Below are 22529 nucleotides of genomic sequence, written 5' to 3' on the forward strand. Positions count from 1 at the left end.
ACATCGCAAGTGATTTCATATACTGCGATACACCGCAGGTCGATGCGATGATTTTTTGGTTTGCCTTGCTGTAGTTGCGATGCGATGTTTGCCGCATCGCATCGCATCGCAGGCGTAGTATGAACGGTCCTTAACACTAATGGGTTTCGGAGTGACGGTGTCCGGACTGACGGGTGTCCGCAGTGTACCTATCGCTCCGAGCTTGATCCCGTTCAAGGGGCCTTTCTGCTGTGGATCACTGATCTCAGCAGCCTTCCAACACATGGGTTGGTGAAATATTATCATTGATGTAAAACAACGTGTTCCATTGCCAGACTGCCAAGGAACTCGAAAGTGGATAGATTGCCAAGTCTTATCCCCAGAATCTATCGTGGGCAATACAAAACAGAAGATAAACAAAAGGGACTGAACAGGGTGGAACTACGATTGGGGGGGTACATATCTAAGGTTTTTCATCCGTCACAAAAACGTGCGTGTTTACGCCCAAACGACTTAAGCTAATCGTAGATCCATCCTTTGCGGTCATTTTAGCGATACAATTTTTACCCCAACACTTTACCTGGGGGTAGAACCGACCACCAAAAATGACCATAGAGGGGGTTGGTGATTTTCATTTCCCTCTTAAGGGATCTGGAATGAGCGTTTTTAGCATTTCGACAGTATTTTTTAGGGGACATGAGAGCACCTCAGACGTATCGAATTGCATTCTGAATACGAAGCATGTGTATCTGATATCAAATAATTTTCATTTTTGAAAATCACGATATAATACAAATTTTATGACAAATTATAAAAATTGATATTTTTCAAATTTTTGATATATAACAGTCCTCGAAGTAAATTTTATAAATCTAATGATATATTCTTAAAGTGTATGTAGCTGGGAGGAAAAGCCGACGATCAATTGAAAATTTTGACCTTTCATATTGAAGATATGGATTTTTTCCCCAAAAAGACCTTATATTTTTGGGTGTTTTGGGAAAAAAATCCATATCTTCAATACAAAAGGTCAAAAATTTTAATTGATCGTCGGCTTTTCATCCCACCTACATACACTTTAAGTATAAATCATCAGATTTATAAAGTTTACTTCGAGTACTGTTAAATATCAAAAATGATTTGCCATAAAATGTGTATTACATTGCGAATTTCAAAAAATTATTTGATATCAGAAGGACATTCTTCGTATTCAGAATGCAATTCGATATGTCTGATGTGCTCTAATGTCCCACAATAAATACTGTCCAAACGTTCATACCCCTTCCCTTAAGCTCTCTTATAAAATTACAAATTACAAAAATAGTTGAAATAGTCGTTTCCTTTATTTTAAGGAGAACATTTTGTGAAAATTGCATGTTCGTAGAATTTTTAGCCGAAAATAAATTTTGCCTTTACTTTTGTACATGGCCAGAATTTGCCAATTTTGCAAGGATGCGCTCACGCTATGACGTCATAACAACATTACATGTATTTGGGAAATGTTTGCACTCTTTTGGTATCACTGGAGAGAGGAGACCCATAGCTATACATTGGTACAAAATACAGGGTTCAAAAGAAATAACTCCCCCCCTAAAATTACAAAACATTTCTTTGCATAACTTGACATACATTTGGTTGATTTGAAAAATTTAAAAACCTGTGAATAGAGTAATCTTTTTGCTACCCTCCCAATTTTCTTCTTTTTGAAAATCATTTTTTGTTGGTCAAAAATTATCACATTTCCCAAAAATGATGCTTTCAGAAAAAGTTGCACTTTACCACATTATGTACAAAACGTTCTCGATATTAATGTTAAGGTTGATTTAATTCTTGTTTTTTTCCTTCACCTTTCTGTCTCTGATCCTTCAGGCATCCATGCAACCATCATTCAGTGCAAAACAAAGATTTGTTGAACATAATTTTCGCGTAAAATGAGATTTTCTTTGATGTTTTTAATCAGCAGTTGCTTCAAAATGATAAAATCACTAGGGTGGAGAAATGAGCTCTCCACGCATAAATTTGACCAAATGGGTGAACATTTACCTGTAGTGGGTCAGTTGAAGCATCTTGCATTTTGATTTAAAATGATGGTTTTCTTGGATAAAAATGTAAAACTCATGATGTGGCCACTAGAGGTTGGCTGCATGCAGTTGGATGCTGACTTCCAACCTCCAATCTTTGTTGGCCATTTCTTTGTCATGTACGCATTTTCTTTGTCATGTACGCATTTATTCAAGAGAGCCGTTGCTATAGATCTTTGCAACTGTTTCAGTCTACCATTTGCAAGTAAATTTTTTATCTATTCTAGCCAACAAAAGAAATAAGCATCACACTACAAACCTTATTTCAACTCCTATAGTGATTTTACCATTTTTGAAACACCGACTAAAAACCCCATTCATGTCAAAATTGATGTCAATGAATCATTGTTTTATACTGAAAGGTGATTGCATGGGTGACTGAGTAATCGGATACATAAAATTTAAGAAAATTAACTAACAATTAGGTCAATCAAAACATTGATCACGTTGATATCGAGAAGGTTTTTGTACATTACATGTATAGGATGTTGAAAAGTGCAACTTTTTCTGAAAGCATCATTTTTGGGAAATGTGATAATTTTTGACCAAAAAAGAAGAAAATTGGGAGGGTAGCAAAAAGATTACTCTATTCACAGATTTTTAAATTTTTCCAATCAACCAAATGTATGTCAAGTTATGCAAAGAAATGTTTTGTAATTTTAGGGGGGGAGTTATTTCTTTTGAACCCTGTATATAGGTATATGACATTTATAATGGAAAATCATTGTCCGTGATAACTACAAAATATGGCTCAGTAGGTCTTGGGTTAAGTAAATAGTAAAGTAATTACCATTCAAGTGTTTTGACGGTCATACTCGACGCCATCTTGGAATTATTGATGACCCGATACTTGATGGTAATTTTATGAATCCTAAAATGTAGGGATAGCCACGAAAATTACATCTCTAGATTGAGTAAAAATGACTTATATCCATTTTTGGGTAGGCCTAATGGCGGCCATCTTGGCCATCTTGGACGCCATCTTGAAAGGTTATTGGAAGTCAGATTTTCTTAGATTTTTAATATTGTATTTCTGGTGTCAAATGCTACCAAAAACCGTTGAAAATCCTTTTGTAGCAATTTTTTGTGTCAAACTGTACCCGACTAATTGGATCACGTTCCATGGTGTAAAGTGAAGTTAATATTTTTGAAAGTTATGTCACTTTTGGTTACTGATCCTTTTATGTTCTAGCAGATGTAGATGTTGATGTTCTATCAAGTATTTGAATGTCATCCGTTCTTTTATTAAAATGGCTGTCACCTTCAAGAAAGCTGTCAACCTGTTACCACAAATGGCACAAGTATTTTTTTTATCATACCGTATGTGGTGCATGATCGTTACGCGTGTGAAGTCCTATACTAAAATGCAGTAAACCTTTGACGAGCGCGTATTGTAAGGATACATCGCGTATTTACTGCGTTGCACGCACTTGTCTCTGATTGGCTGCTAAGGCGATATGTTGTTGCTGAGTGGAAATTTATGAATGAACTGTGCGCTGTACGCGTTGTTAGCGCCGAATTTGCAACATCACGGTAGTCGCGCTCGTCAAAGGTTTGCTGCATTTGACTATAGTGGTATACCATTGAATCTTTGCATGTTTGTTATTTTAGTAACTACATTATCGTTCATCTTATAATTTTGGTGGCATTATTATTATAGTCCTGTACGTTTGAAAATGTATGTCACCTTAAGTTTGACAAGGGTTGGTGGTGTGAAGTTTTGTGGTACTTGTATCTTTTGAAAATGCATACCTTGAGGGTTAGGTATATTAGCTATAGGTTATTGCCCGAGCAAACCGTAAAAAGTTATTGACACTTCTACGCCACCATGATTTCAGTAGCAAACTGATGCACTTTATAACTCATCACAGCCAAACCATTATAAACCTCAAGAATTTCACATATCCATGCACTATCACGCATAACCTAACCACCATGCACTTGATCCTTTTTTTTAAATGCTCTGAACAGGTAAGATGTCAATTCTAAAACTAGAAACTGACAAGGGGGAATGCCCGTTGAAGTACACTCAAAGATAATTTTGGATTCAGGTTTACTGTGGAATACAGTTTTTTCGCTTCAATTGAAATTGCCATTTAAATTACTTGTTCATATTGTTTAGGGAAAAACATGTTTGTGTAAACAGCGACTCAATAGCGAAAACGAAACTGCAATTTTGGATCTGGGTAGAGCGACATGAAAAAATGAATATGAATTACACTCGGACAGACAGATTTAATATTCACAAAGACAAGAAAACAACAGCAATAAGATAAACTAGGGATATTAGAGAAAAACTGAGCATCTAGTTCACGGAGATGCAGTTGCTGCTCCTGCTGCTGCTGCTGATGATATTAAAGTAATGAGGGGAATCATGATGGCGAGTCACTGTGGTATAATAACACTATAGTGATATTTCTGTTGATAATAATAGCTCTAATGAATTATACTCATGAAAATACCCATCCTAGTTTGATTTTAAGACAGTAAACTGCATACACGCATTCGTTATTGTTTAACCAAAATAACCTTTTTATATAAAGTACTCATGTTACATGAGTTAATAAAAGTTAATAAAAGTCTCACGCCCTTGCGTATCGGATTGAAAGCGTCGCCGGCAATTATTACCAGAATTACGCCCTTTTGCTCTAATTTTGCCCACATTCTCTTTTGAAATAGTCCAATATATGCGCAAGTCGTATATTTAGTGCATACATTGACATGTATGGTTTCACGAGTACTTATATGCTCTTTGAATTGGTTGACATTTTAATAATGTGCCATGTGAGAGTAGTGTCTTTTTGGGTTAGAAATACATAAAAAAATAAGTACAATCAAGTACCTGATACGTAATGTGTTTAGGGAACACTTAAGGGATCGGATAGCAACGTTTGCACAGTATTTTTGTGGGATATGAGAGCACATCAGATACATCGATATAATACAAATTTTACGACAAATTATTAAAATTGATATTTTTGACATTTAACAGCGATCGAGCTTTTCATTTCTAGGTTGGTATAAATGTTTGTGATATGATGGCTTTAACATATTCTGTCACGGCAATTTACCGCAGAATCGTCGATAAAACACTAGAGTTTGGACGAATGGATGCCAAGATAATCTACTTTCACGTACAGGACTGTTATTTCATCTAGTGTTGTTATAAGAGAACCATGTTATTAGGGACATAAAGCGGCTACAATCCAGAGTGCACTACGTTTTCATATTTTTATAACATAAATATTTAAACCGCTCTTAGAAGATTGCTTTTCTGATATTTGTGAGGTACAATAACATGTGTAAGAGGCAGGAATGTAACTTAATAAGTTGAAATATTTCCTCTTATATATTATGTTCTAGTATTTTATGATACTTGGTATTGTTTGAGTTATGATTGAAATTCTATAGCCGTAGAGTTGCTGCTTCCTGGCTTGATCTGCAATCGACGTTTTTTTAAGGACGTGTATAGATGAAGCAAGTTATTGTTTGCTGTATCAAGCCCAGGTAGACATATTATAAATCCTGTTCCATCAATCTAACATTCTGCTGCACTGCACACCCCTTAATACACCAACCAAACCCTTTGTCATGGATCTGCAGGGCAAGATGTGCACTGTTGGAACATCTTGATGTGTACAAGTTCCATTAGAGGTTAGGCTGGTCACAGGATCCTGGTCCTATGCAGGGAAGTAAAGCTTGGTCATTTATTCAACTTCAGGTACGTTGAGTGGTGGCATATACGGACGATTCACCAATTCCCAGTTTCCAAAGTGTCTGTTGTTGCGTGCAAGCCATAGAGTGTATGTTGCTCTTTTGCTGTTCTCGCCAAAGTATCCATTGCCTTTTGGCTTTGTTTGTTTGTGAGGCAAAGAACTTGAAGCAGGGTTGAAGTGTGTCGTTTGTGAACCCTCTTGATCCCACCTCTACTGGGAAGTATTTCAGTTCCCATCCTGATGCTTGTCCTTCCTGGATTAGATCTTCATACTTCATCGTTCTGAGGTTGGCCTATGTCCAATTTCCACAAAAGCACCCAAGTTCTCCTCAGCAGGTACTGTGAGTTCAATTATGATGCCTTGCTTGTCTGATGGTGAGTAGACAGTTATGTCTGGCCTTTTCGATGTTGTCACTATCTCTGGAGGAAACATAGCTGGGCAATTGTCTTCATCCCACACTACTTGCCAGTCCTCACAGCTTTGGTTGGATGATGTTGTCTTCTGGGATCTGTGCCATGCTACATTTCTGTACTTCTTTCCAGTCTCAGTTCTGAATGAAATGCCTGTGACATTCTGTTGATCTCCGTCGCCTACTGTCCCACATCTAGCTTTCAAAACAGCAGGAACTATAGTTGGTCGACTATCTCTCGGAGTACCATGTCATGTCTCCAGTTGTAACGACCTGTTCTAAGAGAGTACTGGCAGCAGTTGAATATGTGCAGCATTGTGCAACAGTTGTAGCCACAGAGAGTACACTGACCTAGTGTACACTGACTTCTGCATTTAGTAGGTTTAGCTTCCATCGTTCTGGTCCACTTGAGAGAAGTCTCTACATCCATCGACACTTCCTTCTATTATTGTCAGGTCATCTGCGTATGCTATATGGGACTGTTTGAAGTCTGTGTTCTTCGACTAGTGTCCTTGATCTTGCTTGGTCTTCAGTAAGTCCAATAGGAGGTTGAATATCATCAGGAAGAGCACCACGGAGAGTGGACATCCTTGGAATAAGCCAATTTGGTACATTTCTGGGTTCTCACTCTTACAAACAGCTCGTCATAGTAGTTAAATATTAGCTCACGAGTGATGGGACGTTATACCATTCCAGTGCCAATTGGATCAGGTTATGAGCAACCTACCCATATGCATTAGCCAGGTCCAGCCATGCTACAACAATCTCATGAGCATTCTGTTTAGCAGGAAGGAGCTAAACAGAATGCCTGTTAACAATCTCCTCTGAAGTTTCTTTCAGTATCTTGGTACATCAACGATGATTAAATATTTGATATAGTTATTGTACGAGTAAGGCGATGAAAATAATCGGTAGATCCTTTTGAAACCGACAGTAGTTGTTCAATACGTGACAGAGCAATAGGAGACTACCGCCTTACTAAATTGAGCGCTCAAAGCCGAATGCGAGAGTGGAAGTCTTTCTTGACATGTGTTTAACTTTTCTTATTTCTCACAAACTTGAAAATTGCTGATGGCAATTTCATCAGTTTTCAGGGTGTCTCAGAAACTATTGAGAGACTATCATTATCTCGTTCGTATTTAAGATATACATTTCTTCCCAAAAATACCAAATATATTTAGGTCTTTTGGGAAAAAAAACAATATATTAGAGAGATTGCGATGTTTCATACGCAACACGTGGACCGTACGTTTTAACGTACGTTTTTACGTACGTTAATACAGTGTTAAATATTGCTAGTTTCGGTACCAAACTGGATTGTGCTCATTCGTCACGAAGGAGAACAAGGCGCCTGGAACAAAGACTATAAGCTACTATAATATCTGATCTAGGTCAATAGAGGGCATAGTAATTGACAAAATAATGATTAGCGCAGGCTACCGAGTCTCTGCCTAAACAGCACGCTTTTGATTTTGACTAAAAACCAATTTTTGTGCTCCCCAAATATTATAGTTGCCCAAAAACATGTATTTTGGTAGATTAAAGGAGGATTTCGTGATCCTAGCATCCTCTTTTTATGACATTTTTCAGTACATATCCACGAAAAAAGCTTATTCCCAAAATTTCAGTTGATTCCGATTTTGCGTTTGCGAGTTATGCATGATTATGTGTATTACACTGCTCCATAGACAATGCGTTGTAATTTCATTCTGGTGCACCAGAACGAAATTCATATTTCACGATATCTTTGCAAAACAAATGAATCTGCAAGAAATATTTTGTACATAAACATTATGTAGCCAGAGGTTTCCAGTGATATAAAAATCTCAACTTTTTTTGAGAAAAGTGGGGGGATGAGGCTGTGGATCACGAAATGCCCCTTTAAGGATCACCACATCCATATAATCATGACATTACTTTCAAAATGAGACTTTTTCGAGACTGAAATTGGGCGTGTTGCATGAACTTCGACATGAGGTAAAATCAGCATATTTCATCGTAGCTCCTGCGTTTTATTCCACGTTGGAATCCAAAATGTGAAATCGCAATGTCATTTTTTATACGCAAAGTATCACACACATTTCAATGGGCAATCTCTGCGTATGGACATCGTGTATAAATTTAGTCAATTTTTAACACATCGCTGCACCTTTATTATAATGATTTGTTACAAACAAAAAGGATCATAATAATAATTAGACTTTCCTTCGTATGTTCATTATCCTTGACTGTCTTTAACATATTGTGAAATGGACAAAAAATCTACGTTGATTTCGCACGTGGAAAATCTCCAAAACTGGCTAAATATGTGACCTCGCTTCGATACAGGAGAGTGGTTTTGAATAGATCAACGTACGTCCGATACCTACGTTTGGAAATCGCAATCTCTCTTATATAGTATATAGTTCTAGGGATGACTTTCAAACTTGACAAAATGCAAAATATGAATGTTCCAATGCTCTATTAATCATGTTGCATAGATTGATATATATCTGTTTCAGAATATAAATGTACGATATAGCATTATAAAGAAGATACCATTTTTGAATAAGCCACACAGAACAAAGGTGAATGTATGACATGCCTACCTTTATAAGTTATCATACCTATCTACAACAACTTGGATTTTGCATTAATAACTAATGTTAGCTGGACGATTGTGCCTCATTCAGGTGCCTTTTGTAGATGGTTTATTCCTAATGCCAGGATTTATGTAATAAGTTGCAGGTGGCTCCAGGCTTGAGAAATTTTAAAGTCGTCTTCCTTTACGGAAGCTTTGTTTGCTGTGTTAAACCATTCTGCGTTCAATATCCTGACCGTAGGCTACTTTGGTCACATGGTGTTTGTTCCTTGTATCTCTCTTGAATCATGTAAAGTAAACTTAGCTGACCAACTGATATAAGGTTTTTATTTTTAGATAAAAAGTAGGCGGTTAAAATGTGTTTGTTGAAATAAATAAGTTATCATTCATTTTTGAATAAGATAGTAGGTTAAATGTAGTTGTGAATACTGCCCCCTCTTGCTTATTGTTGAGAGCGAAATATGATGAGTTTACAATAACGTTTGCATTTTACTAAAAATGCTTATGCAAAACAAACAGAGGTTATAGTATTTAATTGTTGGGTTTTTTAAAACTCTATGAGTGAGGCGTGACGCTCTGATGCATTGGTTTTAGCAATGCGAGTTCGAGCCCCAGTGCAGTCCCTGTTATTATTAGCTTTCGTGGAATGATTAAGGGCGTACTACACCCATGTATTGGTTTGATTGGTCTAAAAAAATATTTTTTCATTTATAGCTAGGCAATATATGCACGGATCATGTGAAATAAAGAAAAAATAAAATAATAATAAAAAAAGGTGCTTTTAAACCATTGTATAGTAAGTCATTTTAGCCCTATATATTTTTTGTTTACATGTATCCTGGTAACTCAGATGTTTGTTTCATAACAAACCATAAATTGTCCATAATTTATTCTTTTCAACATGTTCAAGTAGGGGGCATGAATAGAATACATTAAATCCTTTGTTATACCATCTATAGAAATGTACTCACTGATTATAACACTGAATAAATTAAATAGGCCTAATCTCTTACACATAGACAATTTAATAGTACACCATGTATTTATCTTCTATAATGTGGTGTTAGGAAAAGAGATTAAAACAGGCTATAAGGTCATCAAAGGTCAGGTTATAGGTCAATTGGTTCAGGTCAAATTCAGGCATCAACATGTGGTAGTCTGTGATATAATACATGTCATAATGAGGCATCAATTTTGATATTTTGTCTGTTACTGGATATATAATGGAAATATGTGAGGTGGATATACTAAAATACCTTGGGATGTAAATGGTGAGTACAATTTAGATTGCCTAGTTGATATGAATTGGGCAAATAAATATAAAATAGTTACCAAAATCACAAAAATGAAGCTTACGGTAAACTACCTAATATGGTGGTATGGGTGACAAAAAATACAATCTTTTTCAACATTGCTGTAGTGTGGTTGTGGTAACCTGTTACCTATGGCTTAATTAAGTTTCAGTGAAATAGTGTCGCAAGTTCAAAATACAAAATATAGCTCAACATTGAAAATAGAAGCATTTTAACCGGTTCGTTTTTGATAGTTGTGGAGCACCAAGTTGATGAAGTCATAAAAGAGATCAGGGACCGCTTATTCCAATTTTACATATCAACATTATTTCCCTAATGTGTTAGCAACACATATCCAAAATTTTAACGAAATCCGTTGATAGTAAGCTTTCCAAAATGAAGTGGATTTAAAACATCAGTGATGTACCACCTTTTGGCTTATATCATTAGAAGCATGTACGCTTCATTGATACTGATGCCACCAATTGAACGAGAAGATTTGCCCCTTCATTTTGCATACCACTTTGTCCAATTTCTTTTTCTCATTTCTTCACAAAATGCAAAAAAATGCAAAAAAAAAATGCATGGGTGTAGTACCCCCTTAAGCTGATTGTCTCGATTACCCCTGCGGGAACTTGCTAAAGCTGATCCGGGCTACGATGGTGGTGGTAGATGTAGGCTGTCTAGGATTCTGCGTCTATGTAGAGCTATGTCACTGAAAGAGTGGTTGAACAAGATATCTTGTCTTCTCACTGAAACTGGTAGATTGTCATTATAAAGATTTATTTTATATGTACATGTAGGCTGTTGTAACTTTTCGTAACTCAAATGAAGTTATTTGGTTGCATTTGGGCGATGTAGCCAATACGCATTAACATGCATTTACTTCTGGAAATTCAAATTATTGATGAAAGTACATAAAAAAATGTAGCTGCAGAATTTATTTTTGGTAGCAGATTTACTTGCTCCTGAGTATTATGCAGGTTGTGTTTTTTCTCGTAATACCGGCAACTCCAAGTCGACTGACTCGAGGATTTGATAGTCTCCTGCTTGGTTGTAAATCCTGTTCCTAAAGCATAAGGATGGCCGATTGAATATTCCATCAAAAAGATTAAATTTTCAATCTCGCCGTCCCGAATTAGGGACAAATCGTTTTTGACTGTATTATTAAGTCGTGTGAATTGAATTTTTCAAATTTTTTTCAATCAAAAGTAGTGATTCTCAATCTTTTACAATCTTTTAGCAATTAAAGTTATGGGACAAATCTTGTTCAATCGAATTTTTAGTAGAAAGGATTGATTTTCATTGTTTTTCAATCTTTTGCCGTCCCAAATTAGGGACAAGTCCTTTCCAGTTAAAAAAATTGAAAATGTTCACTCTAAAACAGTTTGAAATCTCATTCCACACATATGCACCACATGTCATTTGGCAGTACATTAGGAGTAACACTTGATTAGATAGTGAAATCAGTCTACAAAGAGAGTTAGAGTGAAAACAAAAAACATCTATATTTCAATCTATTTAGATTTATTCATATCATCAATCGTTAAAAGATTGACATATTTCAATCGGCCAATTTATAAGAGAACATTTACAAATTGAAATTTTGACAAGTTAAAAAGACTGACCCATCCTAGTCAAAATAGAACAATTTGAGGCGAAGCAATACCGTATAATGCCTTCATAGATGCATTGACCTTTTAATAAGAAGTAAGACGTGATATAACTTACGGCGTTGTTAACGGAAAGCATCAATCTGTGCGTTAATGTTCCACTTTACTGCCCTAACTTAATGAGATCAAGTAGATGTAGATCCTACCCGAAGTCTTTAAACCTTAAAAGCGCGAACACTTACACTATTGCTGTCATCAAAGGTGTTCTTGATTGATTAATATTATATAGGGTATATCTATGTCTCTGGCTTAAAAGCTACATTTATACTTCAGTCGTTACCGAGAGTCCGCGGACCTTATGACCAATACTAAAAAGAGTAATATTACGATTTGAATTGCGCCATTTATCCAGATCACGGCCCTGAGAACTGACACCTTCTAAAACAGGTTTGACAATCATGTGACAAATCGAATCTGTGAAGTCAATATTGATATCAATTAGGCTGTTCCAGTTGAATTACATACCCATTGGCCATTGGCTGTTCCATTTAATATACATACTCCCTCTGTAATAATGGCCCCAAAATAGCTGTTCCATTTAATTTACATACTCCCTCTGAAATGGCTGTTCCATTTAATTTACATACTCCCTCTGGAATAGATTTCCCATAATCAATTTGCATATTGTGAGCTTCAATCTATCAAATTGCATAGCTTCACTGTGAAAGAGATTTTTTACGTTTTTTTAATTTAAAAAAAAAAAAAAAATTTTAATTAAAAAAAAAGAATCTTTTTTTTTTTGGTTACTCATTTAGTGGATGTTTTAATGTTTTTCCAGATAAAGTACAAACATTTCAGTTGAAAACCCCTAAGGTTAAATAAGAAATTAAATAAAAAGAAATGAATGCAAATCAGTCCTTCAATACAAATTCTGCAATACATGTATTTCCATTAAAAGTCTGCTTGTTATCTCACGCAATTGAATAATAATAATAGCCGTGTCCGATTGAACTGACACCAATTTTTTTTCAGGAATATCTTGTTTTACTGATATCAGATCCGGCGGCAATTTTGCATCATGTTAGTACTGAGATTATGGTTATCCAAACAGCACCGGGACGGTTTAGGTCAGGCTAACTCTCTTTTCCAAAACTGACAGCGAAATACTTGAACACATATTATGGCTATGTTTTCAATAGGACGTCCCAACCGAAGGAAGGAGTACTTTCATGGAACAATTTCCATATGCTCCCAGTCAGTTGGCCACTACTTTCTCTCTAGTATTTTCCAAAGTGATTTGATAGCTGACGAGCCAGTGCCCGACAAATACAAATATATAGTCCAGTATTCTTGTGTTGTACTATGCCCCATTGTTATTTTATCCCGTGATGCAATGTTTCTTGCCTCGTCTTTTATGCTTCATTAAAAAGTTAATTTTGTTAAAGCCATATTATAACATTTGCTGAGGAGGACGCCCTCAATAAAAAGTTTATACACGATTATTGTTTTTGATTGTACTTTATTATACCCTGCAAAAATCAAGACTCCAGGTGCTGGATTACGATGGAATTATTAGTCGAACGCATACACGATGTTCAAAACGCAGTGCGCACATGGCGTGCGGGACGGTGATCTACACAACAAAGGATCGTACCATAACACGACCGAAGGATTGACTTATTGGCGACATCGGCGCTGGTAGTAAATTCCAAGTTTCTTTGCTTTGCATTAGTTGTTCGAAAATGTTATAATATGGCCTTAAGTAATGTTCCGCTTCAATGTGAAACCGTCTTATAAGAATGTTGATATTAGTTTTCATTTCGGACAACTTCTTGTGACAGTGAGAACTCAACCACATTGTCCCTAAAGGGTAAATGCAGAAATAGAAGATTGCATAAGAAACATTCTCTAGAACTAACGCCGTTCTCAAATGTTGCTTTTATTTTGAACAAAATGAAACCGTGAGGTATTCGATTTCTTTGTTTCTAACCATGAGAACAAAATGGACACGTAACAACAGGGGTCAACTTTAAATACGTACGTGTACATGTATCATATCTCGGTAATATCTCGACAAGTTAATGGCCCATTAATTTGCTCATCCGGACGATCGTAAAAATCATCAAAATTTAGATTTTGTACATTTGTCATTGTCATAGATGTGCTAAAATAGCCTGCTAGTGGTTCAGCCGAAAGCCGTGTATTTCAGACAAAAATCTGTAATTTATATACTGACAGTATAGGCCAATAGATAATAGCGACACGTATTTGAATAGGGCCTCTACTTTTTTTTTTGCACTTTCGCTGGGATCACTGAAAGGGCCTTTAATGTACTTAATCATGTTAATAGGAACACAAATTAAAAAGCGTCAGGTTAAGGGAGGTGTTATGAGCGAACCGTGGTTTGGATTCTAGAGGGAGGGTGCCTGTAAGAGGCACAGCCATCAGAAAATGAATAACTGAGATCGCGCGCCAAATAAACTTACTGCAGTAATTTTCCAAGTCTTTAAAAAAATAGACAGAGGTGGGAATCGAACCCGGCACCTTCCGGTTCTGAATCAACAGATGGTATCACTAAGCCAACTTCCTATCTGCAATAAAAACTGTGATATTAATTCTTGATAATGTTTAACGGAAAAATCAATACTAATGTACGATGTCATTCAAACTCAAATAGAAGTCCCACAACTAAAGTAGCAATCGATAAATCTGCTCACTCAATCATCAAATAATCAATCGAAAAATAAATAAATAAATAAATAAATAAATAAATAAATAAATGTGTCCGTTCTCTCGAGCCCCAAAACGTCATTAAATAAATAAATAAATAAAATAAAATAAAACAAATAAATAAATAAATAAGTAAATATATAAATAAATAAATAAATAAATAAATAAATAAATAAATAAATAAATAAATGTGTCCGTTCTCTCGAACCCCAAAACATCATTAAATAAATAAATACAATAAATAAATAAATAAAACAAATATAAATAAATAAATAAATAAATAAATAAGTAAATAAATAAATAAATAAATAAATAATACAAAAAGAAATTATAAATTAGTTTTTCTAGGCCATACGCTGGAAAAATAAAGCAGCATAAGTAACAGACGCACGGTTTCGAACAAGCGACGCTCAGAAAAGCAACTAAGAAACCCCAACGCCTTAGACCACTCGGCCATAGAAGCACACAGTCTTCTCAATGTCAAAAAAATATATTAACCTTTAACGTTACGCAATATTGGCACATGACACGGGCACATGTCTGCGGGTAAAGATACTGCATGATAGAAAGACGTGCAAAGGGTCTTTCCCTGAAGTTAATGGTCATTGACATGTAACAAATTCTTTGTATACCAGTACACTCAACCTATACAAAATAAGTATATTATTAGGCGTTGACGCAATCATGAATGCGGGAAGTATAAAACCATAGTCGCCACTCGTGCACTTGTTTGAGTCCACAGGTATTCCGAAAACAGCCTTCAACCCCGAATTCAGAGGTCGATTTTGGGTTGTTACATGCAAATACAAACTAATTATATCATGAAAAAAACCACCAAGAGGACTACGATACTTATTCAGAGCCAATCTACATTCTGTTATTTACAAAAGCCGACGGTCAAAGTAAAATTATAAAAGGAGCAAGACCAGATATCAACGTTAAATCACGGTAAGTCTAAAATCGCATCGAAAACGCCAAAATGCAGTCACAAAATTTATAATATTACTAAATCACCACAACGAATTGTAACGTAGGTATGCAGAAAAGAGTTGTATTAGCAATAACAAAGTATGTGCAAAAGGATTTGTCTTTGGCATGTCGCTTTTTTGAAATATCGCCAAAAATACGAAATTTTGGAAAAACGCCCCAAAATTTAAAACAAACACGAACCTTCCAAAATAAATATATATTAGCACTCGGCGGCCCAGTCACTACCTGTCGCTGTGATTTGGGGTAACTCGTTACTTCCCTTCTCCAGATACATGTACTTCAAGGTCGCTCATACCCCAGCCCTTAAGAATATAGATACTCGTAAAATGACCTTGAAACGTTTATATCAGAAAACGTGCCTGAGTATGTTTATTTCAAGGAAGGCATTTTTGTATGTAGTAATATCAAATAATACATAATTAATTGATTGCATAAACAAAGGACGACGAGACCTACTCAATCAGTAACATCTTTGACCAACATCTTTATCATTATTGGATTTGGATAAAAAGAACTATGTTAACAGACTTGTTGTAAACGACTCCAGGCTTGAGATATTTTCAAGCTTTTTTAGCTCTTAACTATACATTGTCAAGAAATTAAAAAAATCATCTTCCTTTAACGGAAGCTTTGCTTGCTGTGTTAAACCATTCAATCTTCGTTCAATATCCTGGCCGTAGGCTCGTATTGGCTACTCGTTCATAGGTTGTTTGTTCCATGTATCTCTTTGAATCATGTATAGGCAACTCAGTGGAGCAACTGACCATAAGCATGTATTCGAAAGACATTTTTGTGGTTTGCATCACGAATGTTGTCTCCTTGTGCCTATATAGCGGTTGCTTACAGACAGCTCGATGATAAAATAGTGAGTGAATTTCTGTATTGTTGACATCGTTTTCAAGGCAATACATTGGCACGGATGCAGGTGTCTTACGCGCCGTTCGCCGGCTGAAGCCTCAATTTACTTAAGTGTTTGGTCATTTCAGGTCACTGGATTATACATAAACGAAAATATTTTGTCCTCCAATGAAGGTAAGCGTAATGTGTCTGAATAACAGAAATGTGAGGTTACCACCAACAGCTTCCCACAATTAACGCGCATGCAACATGGTGCCATGAATATAAAAGCTGCTGATTAAAAGCAAACAGTGGCGAGGATCTGCAATTTGGTCATGGACTTGGGCTTTTGATGGGTGGTGCAATATTGCCCGAATTATTGAGCCACACCTTTGCGTCCCGTTTCGCCATATGCAAAAGATTAATGAATGTGCAAACTCGGTTTATATATACATTCATAATGGTTTGGTTTATAACAGAAAGTTGTGTAACTTCATGACCTGTATTTACCACATTGTATATGATATTAACTAAATTTGGAAGTTATTCGCACAACCCTCTCGTCGAGGCTGATTAGATTTCGTGCATTTAGCGGGACTTGAACTCGTGACGTAAAGTTTACGTCACCCGAATATATCGAAATATAAGTCGCCCCGCGCAATAGAATATTCGTCTCTGTCAAAAATATATTGCAATAAAAAGCTCAATTTACGATTTGGTACAATTATTTATAAATAAGGTTTTTATTTTTAGATAAAGTAGGTGATTAAAATGTGTTTGTTGAAACAAATAAAGTGAGTAATAGTTAGCTTAGCTTTTTTTTTTTTATAAAAATGACAGTTTCATCAAGTAAGCAGGTAAATGAAATTCCAATTTACTTCGGAATGTTCATGCCTTAAATAGGGATATAAAATGAATTCCAGTCAATGTTCTATGGATTAAAGAAAATTGTTGTGCATGAAATTGTTGATTGGCTCCAAACAAAGGATTTGAACCGGCGTACTTCACCGTAATTATGGCGCAGTGTAGTCCATTCAATTAAATGTTGTCATCAACCTATTTGATCGTAGTGCATTTGCTATGTGTGTGAGACTAACTGTCGCGGTAGATTTCAATCATGCTTTTGTTGAATGCAGTTGAGTAGTCCGCAATATTTACGGTATGATACCTTTGACTAGGGATATTGGTGTGCTATTTTGGTGGCATATAGATGTGTTGACTGCTGACGTTAATGCCTGGCAGTATGCGCGCGCATCATATTTTGTTCAGGGCTCGTGTTTTTAAAACTCTCGCTACATCACAAAGACTATTGAACAGTGTAGTGGTTGTATGGAGTTCACTCAAGCATAAAGATATACCGGTCCCGTGCCTTTGTTGATAAACATTGAGGTCAACTCATCTATATACTTTGAAAGTACATACCATTATTGGAGTAGGTTAAGGTTTTTGCCCGAGAATACCGTGAAAAGTTGACACTTCTACAATATCTACGCCACCATGATATATCACAATAGCAAGCCGATGTACTTCTAATTCTTCACAACTAAACCATTATAAACCTGACGAACCTAGTAGTAAAAACAATTCCTAACCACCATGCACTTGATCTTATTTTATGATGCTCTAACTGTAGATGTCACTTCTAACTAGGATCTGTAAAACGGGGAATGCCCGTTGAAGTACACTCAAGGAGAAGCATTCATGATTCAGGTGCACTGGGGAATGCATTATCTTTCACTTTAACTCATGTGGTACAGTCTATGTATTATCATGCAATCAAAGTTGTCATGATAAATATATACTCGTTTATAGAAGATCATGACATGAATGGTTGATTTGTTTTAGAAATATGAAACACCTTTTTGGTGGTATTCATTCACAATAACAAAAGCAAAAATGAAAATGCAATTTTGAAATCTATCCGGTTACAGCAATATTAAATATGAATTTATAGCTCGGAATCCTATCCGGTTTGAATAGACAGATTTAAGGCCATCTTGATAGTTCGTCTCAAAACCCTTCCCAAGTTAAAAACCTAATGAGGAATGCGGTTTTTAGGGCTTTTTTTTATTAAAAACTTTATATTAATCTGTGGGACGAGCTTTTTGACCGGAATAGACCACCTTTTCATCTCTCAAGGAGGTTTCACTGTGGTCAAGATGAAGAATTTTATTGAGATTTAGGCTATTTTGATGTCTAACGTTTGATTTTTGTGTAGTGGATTTGAAAAAAAAAACGCTGAAAATTTCTCAATCCAGCGGGAATAACGCGAAAAAAGTGGGCGATTTTACTAATACACATGTATGATTTGATATTCAGACGATAAATCTTTGGATACCGGGGTAGAAAATGATGAATATCTCCCGTAATTAATTTAGTCTAAAGAAGCCAGATTTTGTTCCCTGCACTTGAATATACGTGTTCAACGGATATGATAGTCGTTAGCTTGCGTCTTGATAAAGAACCATTGCGTCTTGAACTCAAAAACTGACAAAAATATTCTGATTTTATATGTGCCGCACTATAGTGCAGCGTAGGCTAGCTGCACTCACTCGTGCAAGCAGTCTAAAAGCATATGACCATTGATGGCGTATACATGCTCACTCACACACAGAGAGGTCAATTACCAGGCTATTGTCAGCAGACTTAGTCAGATGTCCCTCTCGGCTCATTATGCGTCTCAAAGGTCGGAACAAAATGCCCATGCGTGGCTGTAGATTCAACCTACCATGGCGATTTCTGCCATGAAGATATCGGGGCGATGACACTGTGTGGAGATCAAGCTGCCATCGGTGTTGAGATGGACCAAACTGGTGATTTATTTTCACACTCTTCCTGTGTGAACTTAAAGGATCAACATGATCAACGCTCTTGATGTACCTAAATAACTATTTCACTTTTGTTTATCACTGCAAGGGTATCGTCCACATATCTCAACCACAGCTTGGGGGGATTGTCGGTGTACTTTTTCAGAACCTCTTGTTCAAATGCCTCCATATACATATTTACAACAATTAGACTAACTCTTGATCCCATAGCACACCAAATTATTGAGTGTAAAACTGGCTATTGTGGGAGAAGTACGTGGATTTTAGACAAAGGACTAATTCTACAATCTGTTCTACAGTAAGGTTAGTGCACTGAAAGGAATTGATTGCCGTCTCTTACATGACCAATCGAGCTGATTCAGTCACGATGGTGTGTTAATAACGAAACGTAAGTTCCAGTATTAATTTTGATTTAATTTCTGTATTTTAGTTTTAACAACTGAATAATCTATACCAAGATGATACTGACCGATGATCATGATATTTTTTAAATCATGAAAAAACACATTGTAGTTTGAATTTCTATTTCAATACTAATAAAACAGTAAGCTGCATACACACATTCGTCATTTTTAGCCATAAATAACCTGTCTATATAAAGTACTCATGTTACACGAGTTAATAAATGTCTCACGTCCTTGCGTATCGGATTGAAAGCTTCGCCGGCAATTATTACCAGAATTATGCCCTTTTGATCTAATTTTGCCAACGTTCTTTTTGAAATAGTACAATATATGCATACGTCGTATGTAGTGCATATTTTGACATGTATGGTTTCACGAATACTTATATTGCTCTTTGAATTGGTTGACATTTTAATAATGTGCAGAAGAACAGTCTATTTTGGGTTAGAAATACATAAAAAGCCAACTACAATCAAGTAATGTTATTGATACGTGATGTGTATAAGGAACATAAGGAAAACAATTCAACTTGGAGGTTATTTTAAGACTTCTGCAGACATCAAAACTAGTTTTGCCAATATAACATTTCTGGTAAAACAAGGAAATAAGGATTAATCTACTCATAATATTTTGTTAAAAGTGAACCAATCGAAAGGAGAATAACAGATGGACAAACAGCCTTATAGAATGGTGTTTGATTTGATTTGATTTGATTTGATTTGATTTTAACAACCCTGGATAACCCAAGAAAGCATCTATTGAAGCTTATTTCCATTGGGGTCCACTTGAACACCGGGACGGGTTGGGAAACGTCAGGGGGTAACACCCTACTCTTTTCGAAACTGACTGCGAGATACATGTACAGGTATGGCTCTCTGTACACGGGACTGACGGCTTAACGTCCCCTCCAAAGGACGGGTACTTTCATGATCCATTTACCCAATTCTAAATGAACCATGGGGAGAGTGGAAATCAAAGGTTGCCAATTAATGTCAGACATTTCTTTTCCAAGTCAATGTCCCAGCAAAACTCCACCTCATGCACTAAAGGCAAGTACCCTAACCATTAGGCCACGCTCTCCTCCAAATGGCAACCAAGAACAGGAAAAATATCAAGAGGAAGACAAAAGCGGAGGTGGCCCGGTGACCTTACTCCCTATAATATACCTATTCGCCGTAGAAGTGATAATGTAACAGGATGAACTACCATAGCAATAAGTTTAAACAATATATCGCCCTGCACTACAAGCAGCGCAGGTTGCACATATGACACATCACGTGTATAATGTCTGCAATCATAGATTGAATACAATACGATACCGCTCTTTTCAAAGATACTAATCTTACAGGTGCGAGTGATAAGCAGGATTATGAATATTCTATAGAATTACTATCCAGGTCTTGTTCTTTGACATCTATGGTTTAATGCATAGGCTAGGTACCGCGTGAAAATACTAGTGCAGTGCGATATATTAAAAAATTAGTAGTTAGTCCTGTTACATCATAACTTATACTGCGAATATGCACAAGAAATGCAAGAGAAAAGCACTTCGTCAATGTTAACGTCCTCGGTCAAGCATGACAGTCACTTCTGTTGTTGTCGTTTGGAGAAATTAACTTGTATAAACTTGACTACTTTTGATATTAATATTTTAATCGAAAAGGCAGAACAGGCGCCTTTTGCACGCTTGCAAGCGGCTTTGCCTTCACCTTTTATAGTGCTAATAAGCGTAACGAATATATAAAACATCGGCCTGAAACGTGTGCAGAAGAAACTAATTTGTATGAAGAAAATAACTTTTATATATTATAAAAACGATTTTAGATCCGCTATGTCCACAAGCATTCGATGAAATGACCTCGGCCAGAATCATGAACATTTTCCGAGTAATTTGTTTTTGTAAATAAGATTTAGATTCTACAAATTAACCGAATCGATTTTAGCACGCATTCTTTATGTATCATATTTTCGGACAAGGTCTGTATCACATTTACTTCAGAATGCACATCAAAACACACTGTTTGGTTAAGTTAACAAGTCTTTTAATCAAAAGAAAAGTATGGTTTGATAATAATCTTATGAGTGAACATAAATACATACAATCAGTCAGAATAAATTATACACTATGTTTAATAACTTTACTTAGCCAGAAGCCTTCTTCGTGTTGTTGATTTCAAAGTTCTGATGTACGACGTATGTCCTGATTCACATGTCCAGCAAAGATTACTGTTCAGCGAAGTCCACTGAAGACTTTTATATCCTTTGCATAAAATCCTCGCACAGTTGACTATCTCCAAAATGGTTCTCTTTTCACCATTTACACTATTTCTAATGGAAAACAGGCCTGCATTCAGCAGTTGTTCTCCTGCTTCCACTCACATTGACAGATATGTTGTTTTATAAACCAGACTTCAGCAAGTCAACAGAAGAATATATTCCGTTCTTGGAAGAGGTATTTACTTTGACATATTCTAGATCTTCTCCGATATTACTGGATTGTAGTTCCTTGACTACATAAAATATTTCTGGTTAGCAATTTCCTTTCTTTGAAGGAAATTGAATGTAAGCACAAGCTAGTCCACAACAACACTCAACTGTGTAGAATTGTGTTTATACATTTGCTTATATACCAAACACAAAAGTCCCATTCTATTAATAGCCAATTACTTCATTCACATCTTCACAACATAAGATGTTATCTGGTAAATTCCCAAGAAAATTATACACATTAACCTTTCACATTACATCACTTCCTGTGGGAAATTCCAATATGATGTCATACCCACTTTACAATCTTGGTGATTTTCCCAATAGTGAAACACAATGCACATACTAGATATGGGAATTCCCAACTATACAAAAGCAGAAATGATTCAATTTGTTTTTGATCAACGTGATGAATGAGAGAGGATTCCCGAAAAGGTCATCACTAATGAAATAACTCTAATTTTGTAAACAAAGATAAGTAATCAAATTAAATCACTCAGGGCACATCACACCACTAGTGAAATTCCATAGCTGTGGAGTGGTTGCTTCCTGGCTTGATCTGCAATCAACGTTTTTTAAGGA

The sequence above is a fragment of the Amphiura filiformis genome, chromosome 5 (genome assembly GCF_039555335.1).
Source record: "Amphiura filiformis chromosome 5, Afil_fr2py, whole genome shotgun sequence".
Lineage (NCBI taxonomy): Eukaryota > Metazoa > Echinodermata > Ophiuroidea > Amphilepidida > Amphiuridae > Amphiura > Amphiura filiformis.